At 40.5% G+C, this 12,218-nt stretch overlaps 2 non-coding genes across 2 annotated transcripts; one reads left to right on the top strand and one right to left on the bottom strand.

Moving 5' to 3' along the window:
- The first annotated feature begins 4 nt into the window (after positions 1-4).
- On the top strand, positions 5-77 carry trnav-uac (transfer RNA valine (anticodon UAC)). The gene has a single exon. It is a non-coding gene; the product is annotated as a tRNA-Val (tRNA).
- Positions 78-4,257: 4,180 nt separating this feature from the next.
- trnav-uac (transfer RNA valine (anticodon UAC)) lies at positions 4,258-4,330 on the bottom strand. The gene has a single exon. It is a non-coding gene; the product is annotated as a tRNA-Val (tRNA).
- Positions 4,331-12,218: the final 7,888 nt, after the last annotated feature.

The following is a 12,218-nucleotide window of genomic DNA, read 5'->3' on the forward strand; positions in this document are numbered from 1 at the left end:
ATGTGGTTCCATAGTGTAGTGGTCATCACGTCTGCTTTACACGCAGAAGGTCCTGGGTTCAATCCCCAGTGGAACCATGCCTTTAATTCTGTAACAAAAATTAAACAAAGGTGGTGAGTTTTGGAGGTTGTAACCGCCTCACCCTCCCCTTCCAAGCATACAGGAGAACCTACAGTGTTCACTGAAAACACCGACAGCCCTCTCCAGAGCCAAGCTGTGCCCCGTTACACAGTAAATTCCTCTGATGTCACGCACGCAGACGGCGTTCCTTCAGTCGTTGACCTGTCAATGTAAAACACCTCGAGAGCTTTTTAAAATTTATATTACTGAAATATTGAATGAAACAAAACTAAGCAAAAACTACAAAATTACAAAGCTCAGTCTATTGGAACTTTAAAAAAAAGTGTGTATTCAGAGCCATTTGAATTTGATTTAAATGCCACTGAAATGGTTGAAACTTTGCGCCGTGCAAGGTGAATGTCCGTGTCTCTGCTGAATGTTGTCACATGTTGCTTCAGTCGAGTTGTTAGATATCAGCTCATTCTGTCACAGTCTACTTTCGACCTTATTTCCATTTTCCACATCAAAACACGCCCAGACCGCGCTGGTTTTTACCAGCTGCCTGACTTTGACGGGGTTGCCTGGACCATCGGTGTATACGTGCTGGCCGAGAGGGGCTGCAGCCCCGACTAGTGGCAGGAGGCTGCATAACACCAACAACAGTTAACTGACCTTGAACACTAGCGAGGGTGGTGATGTTCAGTCGTGTACGCACATTCCCAAAACAATATTCCCTCTGTCCAAGCTGTTGATTAACGCAGGACCTCAAATACCAACGTCTCCACGGTCTCTGACTAACTAACAGGCACGGCACTAAGATTTCAATTTTGGGTGGGCCACAGTAACTTTGGCTGGGACTTTTAATTACAAAAGTTACCACTGTTTCCAACTGGTGGTCTCACTTTAACAAAAATGACTGCTATTATGCTGTGGAGGGCGACTAGCACGTCTAGTTGATTATGATGCTCATACTGGATGAGCTGCAATGACTTTTAACATTCAGCAACATTCAGCTCTACCTCCTGAATTGTCTACGTTTTCTAGAGGTTCTAGTTTTGATGGGAAATGCATTTGCAGGTATAAAATAAGACAATGATATGGTTTCCTCAGTACACCGGTCATCATTTTCTGCTGAACAGCAGCCACGTGTGTGAGCGTAACATGCCTGGGGCGACAAATTATGGCCCGTTGTGATTGGTCCAGACCTCACATGTGATAATAGCCGAATATATGTTGTCTTTTTTTCAAATGGAACATTTTTTTTGTCATAAGGGTGTATTAAAGTGTTGATTTAAATAATTAAAAATAAAAGTTAAGAAAATATATGTTCTCCCAGTCATTTAAGGTGGGCCAGTTGTACAAGTGGGTGGACCCAGGCCCGTTAGGCCCACCCACAACGCCTATCTTCTCACCCTCGCGCTGATCGAAGGTCAGGTTTAGTTTTTTAGTCCACAAAACGCTGCTGGGGTTTCACAGGAAAACAGTGTTGCAGAATCTCCCAAACAATGAAAGCGAACAGTGACCAGTTTTCAAATGGGAAAAAACAACCCTAAACAATAAATAAATAAAATAAATAAAATAAAAAATAAAATGCCTCTATACTGATCATATGGCACAGTTTAAGTTGGGTCACGTCGGGTCCCGTCAGGTTCGGGTACAGATCTCAAACTGCAAATTTACCCTTTAAACTGTAAGTTAGACTCTTTTCTGTACAGATGTTTTATTTTGTTCTTCTAAAATACTGTCAAGGTCTAAACCTCGGCTCAACCTGGCCCTCAGAAACAGGAAGACACACACACACACACACACACACACACACACAGTGAAAGCTGATTGGATACGTGGGAGGAAGCTTCACACCACACACTGATGAGGTTTTAGTCAACTGTCTATCACACGAGAGAGAGTCCCGGAGGCCCGGGCTCGTCTCCTCTCCCGGAAATATGTGTGTGTGTATGTGTGTGTGTGTGTGTGTGTGTGTATGTGTGTGTCTTCCTGTTGTTTTAGATTCCTCTTCACTCCCCCACTGCTGCCAATCCGTGACCTCTGACCCCGGCTGAACCCAGCTGTCAGCTGTCCTGGCCTGTGTGGGACAACTCTCTCTTTCTCTCTATCAACGTTTTTCTTTCCGTCTCAGTTTCGTTCTTCTTCTCTCCTCCACTTCTGTTACACTGAAGATTTTTATCTTGTGTAGAGTGCTTTTATTGTAGAGGTAGAAAGTAATCAAGTACATTTACTGTACTCCACTTAAAGGCAAGGCAAAGTTTTTTATACCGCGCCATTCAGACACAAGGCACTTCAAGGTGCTTTACAGGAGCATAGAAACACATTAAAATAAAATGTTTAAATAACATTAAAATTACATTTGAGATCATGAAAAGAAAAGCTACATGCAGGCCAATAAACAGTTAAAACATAACAGAAACTGCATTTCAATCTTAACAGGAAGTTCTGTATCTGCGTCACTGGAAAGCTGCAGTAAACAGTTGTGTAACATGAATCATTATTGATGCTGTTTTGTTTTTGTAGGGTAAAAAGTCGCTTTCATGGGTTTCACTTGGTAGAGAATCCGTGTCATGTTCTGAGACTGTCGTCTTTAATGCAGCGGCCCAGACGGTGACCTTTTGCTGCATGTCGCTCCGTCTCTCGTCCTCCTGTCCTGTTTCTCTATGTCTGTCCTGTCCAGTAAAGACTAAATGCCTTTTTCTTAATGCTCTTTAAATATGTAGGATCCATAATAATTAATTATTCTTTATAATCTGTGCAGACAAAATGACACATTACACAGGAAGTCAATTAAGGGAGCATCTTAACTACAGAATATAATTTCATACCGCAGTAAAAGTAAAAGTACTGGTGTTAGAAAACTACTGAAGTAGAAGCACAAAGTACTTTTGTCAAAAAATACTCAGATTATAATCGTTGACATCTAATGAATTATCAACAGCAACATTTAATCATTCATTCAGTTCAATTCTGATTTACAACCGATAGTTGATCAATAATTGTTTGGTTTTATTTGGCATTTTAAGTTTCCTTATTCAACAAATTCGGTGGATTTACCACATTTTCTAAACTATTGATTAAATATCAATTAATACTTTCATACATCTCTATTCTAAACCTGCTGCAGTCTGTTTTTTTCATCAATATGTCCTGGTTTTCATTGGACCGTTTGTGATCAGATCATCTTATCAGTTACAAAAATGCAGGTGTACTCAGTACTCAACTATGATTTTAAAAGTACAAATATCCCCCCAAAAAACACTTAATTACAGTAATTTGAGTACTTGTAATTAGTTACTTCCATCCCTGAATACAATACTTGTATTTGTGTTTGCTTTTGGCCCCCGACCAACCATCAAGTTTCTGATTTAGATATTCCAAAATAAGATATTCTGATAAGTAAGGCTGTGGATGTTGCTTTAAGTTAAGGTATTATAGTCTGGGACTAGTTTTAAGCCTTGTCTGTGAAACCAGTTCTAACTTTTTAGACATTTCTAGTGACACTGTCAGCTGCACACAGTTGGATGGATTGACATGAAATCTGGCTGGTGGAGGACGAATCCTGATGACTCTACATCTCTACGTCTGTAAGATAAATTTGTCATAAACTTTGGTGAAGATATTCGTGATCCTCAGATCCTGAGTCCTAATGACTCTGGTGATCGTCTGACTTTTCATGCAGCTCCACCACAAGTTTGACGTTTGTGTTTCAGAGTTACAACTTTCCTGACAACTTATAGATCAGTGGTGCCCAACCCTGGTCCTCAGAGCTCACTGTCCTGCATGTTTTAGATGTTTCTCTGCTCCAACACACCTGATTCAAATGATCAGCTCGTCATCAAGCCTCTGCAGAAGCCTGACAACAACCTGATCATTTGAATCAGGTGTGTTGGAGCAGAGAAACATCTAAAACATGCAGGACAGTGAGCTCTGAGGACCAGGGTTGGGCACCACTGTTTTAGATGATTATGACATTTTATTTTATTTATTTTTTTACAGACATTTCAAATTAGTGCTATATGAAAAGTCAGAAGCTCATTAATGTCATGAGGAGGCGTTAATGAACCAGATTTTACGCTCTCGCCCTCATGAAGACTTGTTTTTCTTTTATACACTCACTCCTTCAAAGTGTGTCAGAGTTTTCTCTCTCTCTGTCAATGATTTAATTCATTTACTATAATCATAAAGCCATGGTTCCACTGGGGATTGAACCCAGGACCTTCTGCGTGTAAAGCAGACGTGATGACCACTACACTATGGAACCACCTGTTTTGAGGAGATATACATGAAAAACTTTGATTCACATTATTTTATCTTGAAAAACAGATGTTCAAAAGTGAAAACTGGTTCGTAATATTGGTGATGTCACTTCCAGAGACTTTTACTTTGTTCCCAGGTGTGAGGTATTTCCTTTAGTGAGGCTGTAGACACATTATTACACACTGACGTCACTCAGGTCTCCATCTCATAGCGTGAGCTCTGCTGCCCTCTAGTGGACATGATCCGTCTCTACAAGGGAAAGTCAAAGTACAGAAGTCTCATCAGCTTTTTATAACATATCAAAGTATTATATTCTTAATACTGTTGTTTCAGTTATTATATAAAGTTCCTTACTTTAGTTCAGTGGTTCTCAGCCTCGGGGTCAGGCCTCTTTAAAGGGTCAGACTGACAGGAGAGGGGAGAGGAAAAAAAACAAAATGCTGATACACAAGTTCGTATTCCTTTTTTTCTGGACTTTTCTCTGTTTGCTTTTTTGTGCAATATTGAGTAGATTTACCTGACAAGGAGCTCCAAGTATGCAATGAGTTTTAAAATCTTTATTAGATGCATTGTCTTTTATAAGATTTCATGTATTTATTTTTCAGTAAAAATGTAATCTGTAAAATAAACTCACAAAATGTCAATATTGGAATCACAGGTGTTTTCTGTAATAAATCATACACCTTTTGAATTCAAGTTTCTCTCTTTTGACAAACTATGATGCGCTTGTTAATTTTTAATTGTCAATTCCTTAAAGTGATAGTTCAAACAAAAATGAATGAAATTTCAGTCATTATCATCTCACCCTCACACCGATTGAAGGTTGGGTTTAAATATTTTTTAGGCCACAAAACTCTGCTGGAGTTTCACAGGAAAACAGTGTTGCAGAATCTCCCAAACAATGGAGGTGAACTGTTACCATAAAAACACAACAGAATAAAAACATAAAAATGCCTCTATGCTGCTCGTCAACTGTAATCCAAGTCTTCTAAAGCCCCGACATGAAAAGTTGACTAAAAGACATGTTGTTTCCATTATGTTTTTATCCTGAATCTTCACTGTAGATCTTTAGCTTGGAGCCACGTTCACATGCACACTGTCTGAACTGTGTGTGTGTGTGTGTGTGTGTGTGTGTGTGTGTGTGTGTGTGTGTGTGTGTGTGTGTGTGTGTGTGGTGTGACAGTGTGCAAACAGCATGTTGAGACTTAAGGAGACTTGGATTACAGCAGACGAGCAGCATGGAGGCATTTTATGTTTTTTTTTTTTTGTTTGTTTGTTTTTCCCAGTTGTTTTTTATGTTTGAAAACTTGTCACCATTCACTTCCATTGTTCATTAGATTCTGACACTGTTTTCCTGTGAAACTCCGGCAGTGTTTTGCCGACTAACAAAATAAACACGACCCTCAATCTGCATGAAGGTGAGTAGATAATGACGGAATTTTCATTTTTGAGTGAACTATCCCTTTAATCCTTAATCGACTGTGCCAAGTGTGGAAACGGGTTGGCTATACAGCTCCCTCTTGTTACTCTCCTGCATCGTCCCAGGAGTCAGAGTCCTGGTCTGAGCTGCTGTTAATCACGGTGGTTCTGTATTCCCTAAACTGCTGTCAAGCTGCACTCGGTCCCAGTCCAGCCCTGCGTACAGCAGAGGCTCCACTGGGGACTGAATGTGTCACGTGATTGGCTCTACAACCCATACAGTCTGCAGTGTGGTGACGTCGAGCAAAGTGACAGAGTTGGCAGTTCAGTGTGAGATGCCACCAATACTCACAGGCACCATCTACAGGGGGGCACTGGGTCTTATGCCCCCCTCCCAGGTTGAAGTTGGGGTTTGTTACACAAATAAATTTAATCTGTATTTGACAGGAAAGGAAACTCAGCGTGGTTCTGTTTCCATGTGACCTGTAATGTCACCGCAGTCGTCCCTCTGTGCTGAAGGTGAATCCATCGCAGGCTGCCGTGTTTTGAATAAAGTATAAATCCAGTTTAAATAAATACCCTGCCCTAACTGTCGTTGTGACCACATGATGATTTTAGTGTTTAGTTCAAAGCCCTGCTGTGACAAGTACAGGCTGAGGCTGATGGGAGCGTCATTAGTTTTGCATGAAAACAAGGTGAAGAATTGAGGGGATTTGTAGAAGAAGATTTCTATGCAGATGATGCGGGAAAGTTTCCACAGAGAAGGAGGCGATCAGCATTCTTAGATTCAGCAAGTTGGAGATGTGAACTGAGAGGCTGACATCAACTTGTAGTGATTCAGGCGGGCTGGCCCGTTAAATTTAACACCGATTACACACAAACCGAGACACAGAAGGACGACTGAAGTGACATTACAGGCCACATGGAAACAGTACTACGCTGATGACTGAAAGCAGCCTCTCTGATCAGTAAACCATGAAAGAAAACACTCATGCCAAACCACACAATCACCTGGAAAGCTCATGCTGCTCAAAGTCACATAAAAGATGATTTACTGATTAGGGGAGCTGCTTTCAGTTTCGTCTCCATGCCCGCTGTAATGTCACTGTAGCAAACTAAAAACTTTGTAGAACAGAGGAAACTGTCCAGAGGAAATCAATTTTTTTAGACAGCTTTGATGGAAGTCAGGATTTATACATGAACTTAGTCTGTGTGTGAGACCTTCTGGACGTGTAGAAAAAATACAGTACAATTTATTAGATTATGAGTTTAGTTAGTTTTTATTACACCATGACAGTTTATGGGCTCCATAGATGTCTTCAGATGACTTGTTTTGTCCAACTAGCAGTCTAAAACCCTAAACTACTGAACAGTACATGATATAAAATAAATAAAAGCAGAAACTTTGTAAAGAAGACAGTAACTTTGGGAAGAGTTGTAAAATATGACACCTTTAAATAAGAATATTCATTCATTCATTTTCTGTAACCGCTTATTCCGGAAGGGTCGCGGGCTGCTGGAGTCTATCCCAGCTGACATTGGGTGAGAGGCGGGGTTCAACCTGGACAAGTCGCCAGTTCATCGCAGGGCTGACACATAGAGACAGACGACCACTCACACTCACATTCACACCTACGGGCAATTTAGAGTCACCAATTAACCTAGCATGCATGTCTTTGGACTGTGGGAGGAAGCCGGAGAACCCGGAGAGAACCCACGCAAACACGTGGAAAGAAAAAACAGAAAGGCCCTGACCTTCTCGCTGTGACGCAGCAGTGCTAACCACTGCACCATCGAGCCCTAAATAAGAATATTATAAATTTAAATATTCTTTAAATGTGTTTCCATGTTTTCACAGTGGACTTTGAAAACAAGGTATTTTTCTCTTATCTTGGTAAGAGTGTCCTCGACCAATGCACTTCTCTTACGTAAGAAAAGAGCAAGAAGAGAAAGAAAACATCAATGGGTGCTAACAAAATAACAACAAACCATGGACACAAACAAAATAAGAGAAAAATTGTTAGTAAAAGGTTTCTTGTATGAGGCCCAACATACGTTCTAAGAGCCTGTATTTGTGGACGTCTCTTGTGCTGTTTTGTGCTTCAGTTTCACAGTCAGGTCATGTCTCTCAGTAAACTCAAAAACAACGCAACCTCCTCGTTTAAGAGTCTTTCACAGTGTTCATTTACATCTACGAAGAGAGAAGCCAGTGGGCCTACGCTACTGTCCTTTAACATCAGGCATAATAGTGATGCAGGGCCTAATATTTTCTGCAGGGACACACATTTTAAAAAGTTTAAGAAACACTGAGCTAAAATAGAAAGATGAAACTTTATTGAGCTACAGGAGGAACATTAAATAAATAAAAAAAAAAGGTGCATGTACATCTGTGAAAATCTGTTTTGTTTTAACCTGTAAATCCTCTCCTCGACCTTTGTCAAAAGCTAAACCAGCAGAGCCTCCTCTCATGACATACCTGAGCCAATGAGCTGTCAGCCTGATGTCAGAGAGGGGAGGGGGGGAGGGGGGGGCTGCACTCGTCTGGAACAGCCTGTTTTCTACCAGGAAACTGCCAGGATCCCTCCCTCCCTCCCTCCCCTCTGTCCTCCATCGCTCTGCTCTCTGTTCCTCTCCGGCCTCTGCAGGAAGAATGAAGCCTTGTGCTCGATCTTGCCGGAGAGAAGAAGCAAAGGAGGGTGTCTTTGTTTAGTGTCCGTACAACAAACACAACGTGTGGACAAGCTGCATGCTGGGACATTATGAGCTGAAACTCCGACTGGAGGCCAGAAAACATTAGCTGCCGTCTCTGCTCCACCTAACAGAACTGACAGCTGACAAATTGGCAGATCTTCAACTAATGACTAATGTTTTTCTTTACTTTTTCTGAATGCAGTTGTGAACTCCTTCACATTTTAGATGAATAGTTGGACATTTTGAGAAGTACTGTTTTCCCTGAGTTAGGTGGGAACACTCAGCCAGCAGCCAGTTAGCTGCAAAACACAGCTGGAGTTTCACAGGAAAACAGTGTTGCAGAATCTCCCAAACCATGGAAGTGAATGGTGACAAGTTTTGAAACGTAACGAACAACTGGAAAAAAAACATAAAACACCTCCACACTGCTCATCTGCTGTAATCCAAGTCTCCTAAAGTCCCAACATGCTGTTTGCACACCGTCACACCACACAGTTCAGACAGTGTGCACGTGAACATGGCTCCAAGCTAAAGATCTACAGTGAAGATTCAGGCTTTTTCACATTTGAAAACTGGTCACCATTCACTTCCATTGTTTGGGAGGTTCTACAACACAGTTTTCCTGTGAGACTCCAGCAGTGTTTTGTGGACTTAAAAAAACTGAACCCATCCTTCAACTGGCATGAGACTGAGTAGATAACGACTGAATTTTCATTTTTGGGTGAACCTTTAAATTACATTTAGCATTGAGATCACAGTTTGTGACGGCGTTGTACTGAACTGCAAAAATGAGAAACACTTCTTCATATAATCCAGTCCAGCACAACACCACCTTTGACTATGATATTTTTATATTATTTTATTTTTATATACTGCATTTCTGAATATGTTAACAAACAAACATTTCAAAAGTAGAATTCGTGGCAGAGTTGTTGTCTTGAATTGCAATAGATTATACAGGTGTACCTAATAAAGTGGGCATCTAATGCTTTCATTTTACCAGAACAGAAAACACTGCTCCTTCCAACTGAGTCATATGTGTGTGACAAAGATGTATCATGATCTGTCATTAATGCTGTGCGTAGCTTCAGTGACATAAATCACTCATCTTTTCAAATTATTTTGCATATAGGGAAGATCTTAAATGCTGGCAGCAGGGGCGGGACTTTCCCAACCCTGCAGAGGAACCGAAAACTCTAAACTCTAAACTAAAAGTATTTGTTCAATCGGAAAATGGCTCCTGTGACTGATATATTATTATATATCACATGATCAGATCGTAAACACTGATTCATCGATGTGTAAGTAGCATTTTACTGTTGTTGCTGGTCGAGGTGGAGTTTGTTTTAACTATACGCTTCAGTAGTTTAGCCCAATGATAACTGAGGGGTCAGGAGGTAATATATTTACTGAATTAACTCACCATCACATGTCATCAAAGATGAAGGAAACATGCCAAGTTGAAATACTATTTTAATAACTATTTTTGTTTGCCATTAATGTTTTTTAAAGTTCAAATTAATGCCAAATGTTTGGCGAATGACTAAGTGTCTGTTTATGAGTCATAAGAAATCATTAATATTCTTGTAAAAGGAGTAGAAGTTTGTAATAATTAAATTGAGTAAAATGTTAATGGAGTTTGGCAGGCAGTGAGATGGGCGGCCACTTAAGGTCTAGAGTTTGTATTTTCAGAGCGGTGTGTTTTGGTTTTCAGGATCACAGGTTTAACTTTACATTGACAGACAACTGACAGTTATAAACAGCTGATCAACCTACAGGACTCACCATCGCTTGTTACAGTCATTTTATGATGCTGCAAGCGTCCTGCACTCCTGCAGGGTTCCTGCAGCAGGCATGAGCGTGATGGTCTCGTTCATCTCGTTCCAACCACAGATTGTATATTAAATAGGATTTCAACCTATTAAATATACAGTCTCAAGATCCAAATCACTATTTGGAGTGCAGTACTCATTTTTCTTGAGTCAGCATCGGTTGAGCTGATTTAAAAATACTCTTTATTTGAATACCATTGAAATAAAACACAAATTTATTAAAGAAAATATATAGATTGTCTGTATAGTGCCAGTGAAAAGTTTGGACACATTTTCTCATTCAATGTTTTTCCTTTATTTTTTTTTTATTATTTTTCTGCTTTCTTGTAGATTAATAATGGTGTATGTGCCATTTATCTTTAGTAAGTTTGTTTACTGTTAAATTGTGTTACTTGTTGAGCACAGTGAGAGAATATTTAAATATAAGGTCAGGGAATATTGTTGAATATTCTGTATGACTTTATTCCTGTTTGTTTTGAAGTCTGAGCTTTATTTTGTCATCCTGTGCAGTTTCATTCGACCTGTAACAAATTAACAGGAAGTGTAATTTTATTGTTAAAGGCTCTGTTGCGTGAATAAACATGGCGATGACGTCTTTGAATGACAAATTTGCACTTGTCGCTGTCTGTCCATCATTATTGGGGTCCATCAACTCATCCGTGCCCGAGCTGTTTATTGATCCCTTCATCTTCGTCGTCGTCCTCTCTTGCCCTTTTCCTTGATCCTCCAGGAAGTGGGTCTTCTTCCTCAGGATGCCGGAGGTCCTCATCATCTTCATGGTTGATATCAGCATCAGTGTCGCTGAGGGAGTCGGAAACGTTTGCTTATGCTTTCCTCATCTTCATCCTCGCTCTTCTCTCAAACTTCTCTTGGATCCTCCAGGCTGGGGGTCTTCTTCTTCTTCTTCTTCTTCTTCTTCTTCTTTAGGCTGTCTGACTTCCCCATCATCCTCAGCACTGATGTTTTCATCTTCACTGTTACTGAGAGACTTATTTTCAGAGTTGGTGTCATCGAATTCATCCCATCAGTGGAATTCTCTGAATCCTTCGGGCCGGGCGTCTTCCTCCTCCACATGCTGGTCAACCTCAGCACCAGTGACTTCATTGTGATTGTCGATGTTACCGTCAACGGAGTTCATAGTGAAATGGTGCTGAAGGTGTTTAATTATTTCAAATTATTTTATTTCAGTAATAATGTCTGTTTATTAATACGTGGCTCTAAGACCTCACTATGCAATCCTTCCAGGAAGTTGCGGTGTTGTGATCACAACAATTCAACCAATCCCTGCGAATTCTGCACGACCTTGCAGTTTTGTCCAAGCACCGCAACTTTTCTGCAAATTTGACCAGTCATTGTAGCTTCCCGCGAGTTCCACCAATCACGGCAGCCCCCGACACAGACGTCATGCATGTACTAGAGCTTGAGATCGGCACCCAACAGGTTCGGGTCGGGTTGGGCCTTATTTCTCAAGTATTTCATGGGCTCATGTCAGATTTGAGCTGTACTACATTTACTTATTTATTTATTTTCATTTTTCTCCCCAGTTTAGTCCTTGCCAATTCCAGTTCCCAGCATGTTTTGTCCCTGTCACTGACGCTTGTTAAGAAAAATGTCGGGCCGTAATCAGGTTCAGGCTAAAATATTCTGATGAGGGACGGGTTTGGGTCGGTATTGGACTGAATTTTTGTCGGCATCAGGTCTAAATGGGCTCAATCCTTCCAGCACGATTAAAGCGCTAGTGCTTATGTCTCAGTGAACCAACTTAATGTTTTATTATTTACTTTTTTGTATTAATATTGTTTTATTTTGTCACGGGTACTGAAGAGGAAATAAGTTCGTCATCATTATTGGCATTTATCAGTGTCCTGTGGACTTTTTAAAAATGATTTTCTGCTGTTTTGACTGAGTCTGAGCTCCAAAACAATTTGATTTCTTTGTGCACTTTTTCAT

Source organism: Lutjanus erythropterus, chromosome 11 (assembly GCF_056507025.1).
Source record: "Lutjanus erythropterus isolate fLutEry1 chromosome 11, fLutEry1.hap2, whole genome shotgun sequence".
Lineage (NCBI taxonomy): Eukaryota > Metazoa > Chordata > Actinopteri > Lutjaniformes > Lutjanidae > Lutjanus > Lutjanus erythropterus.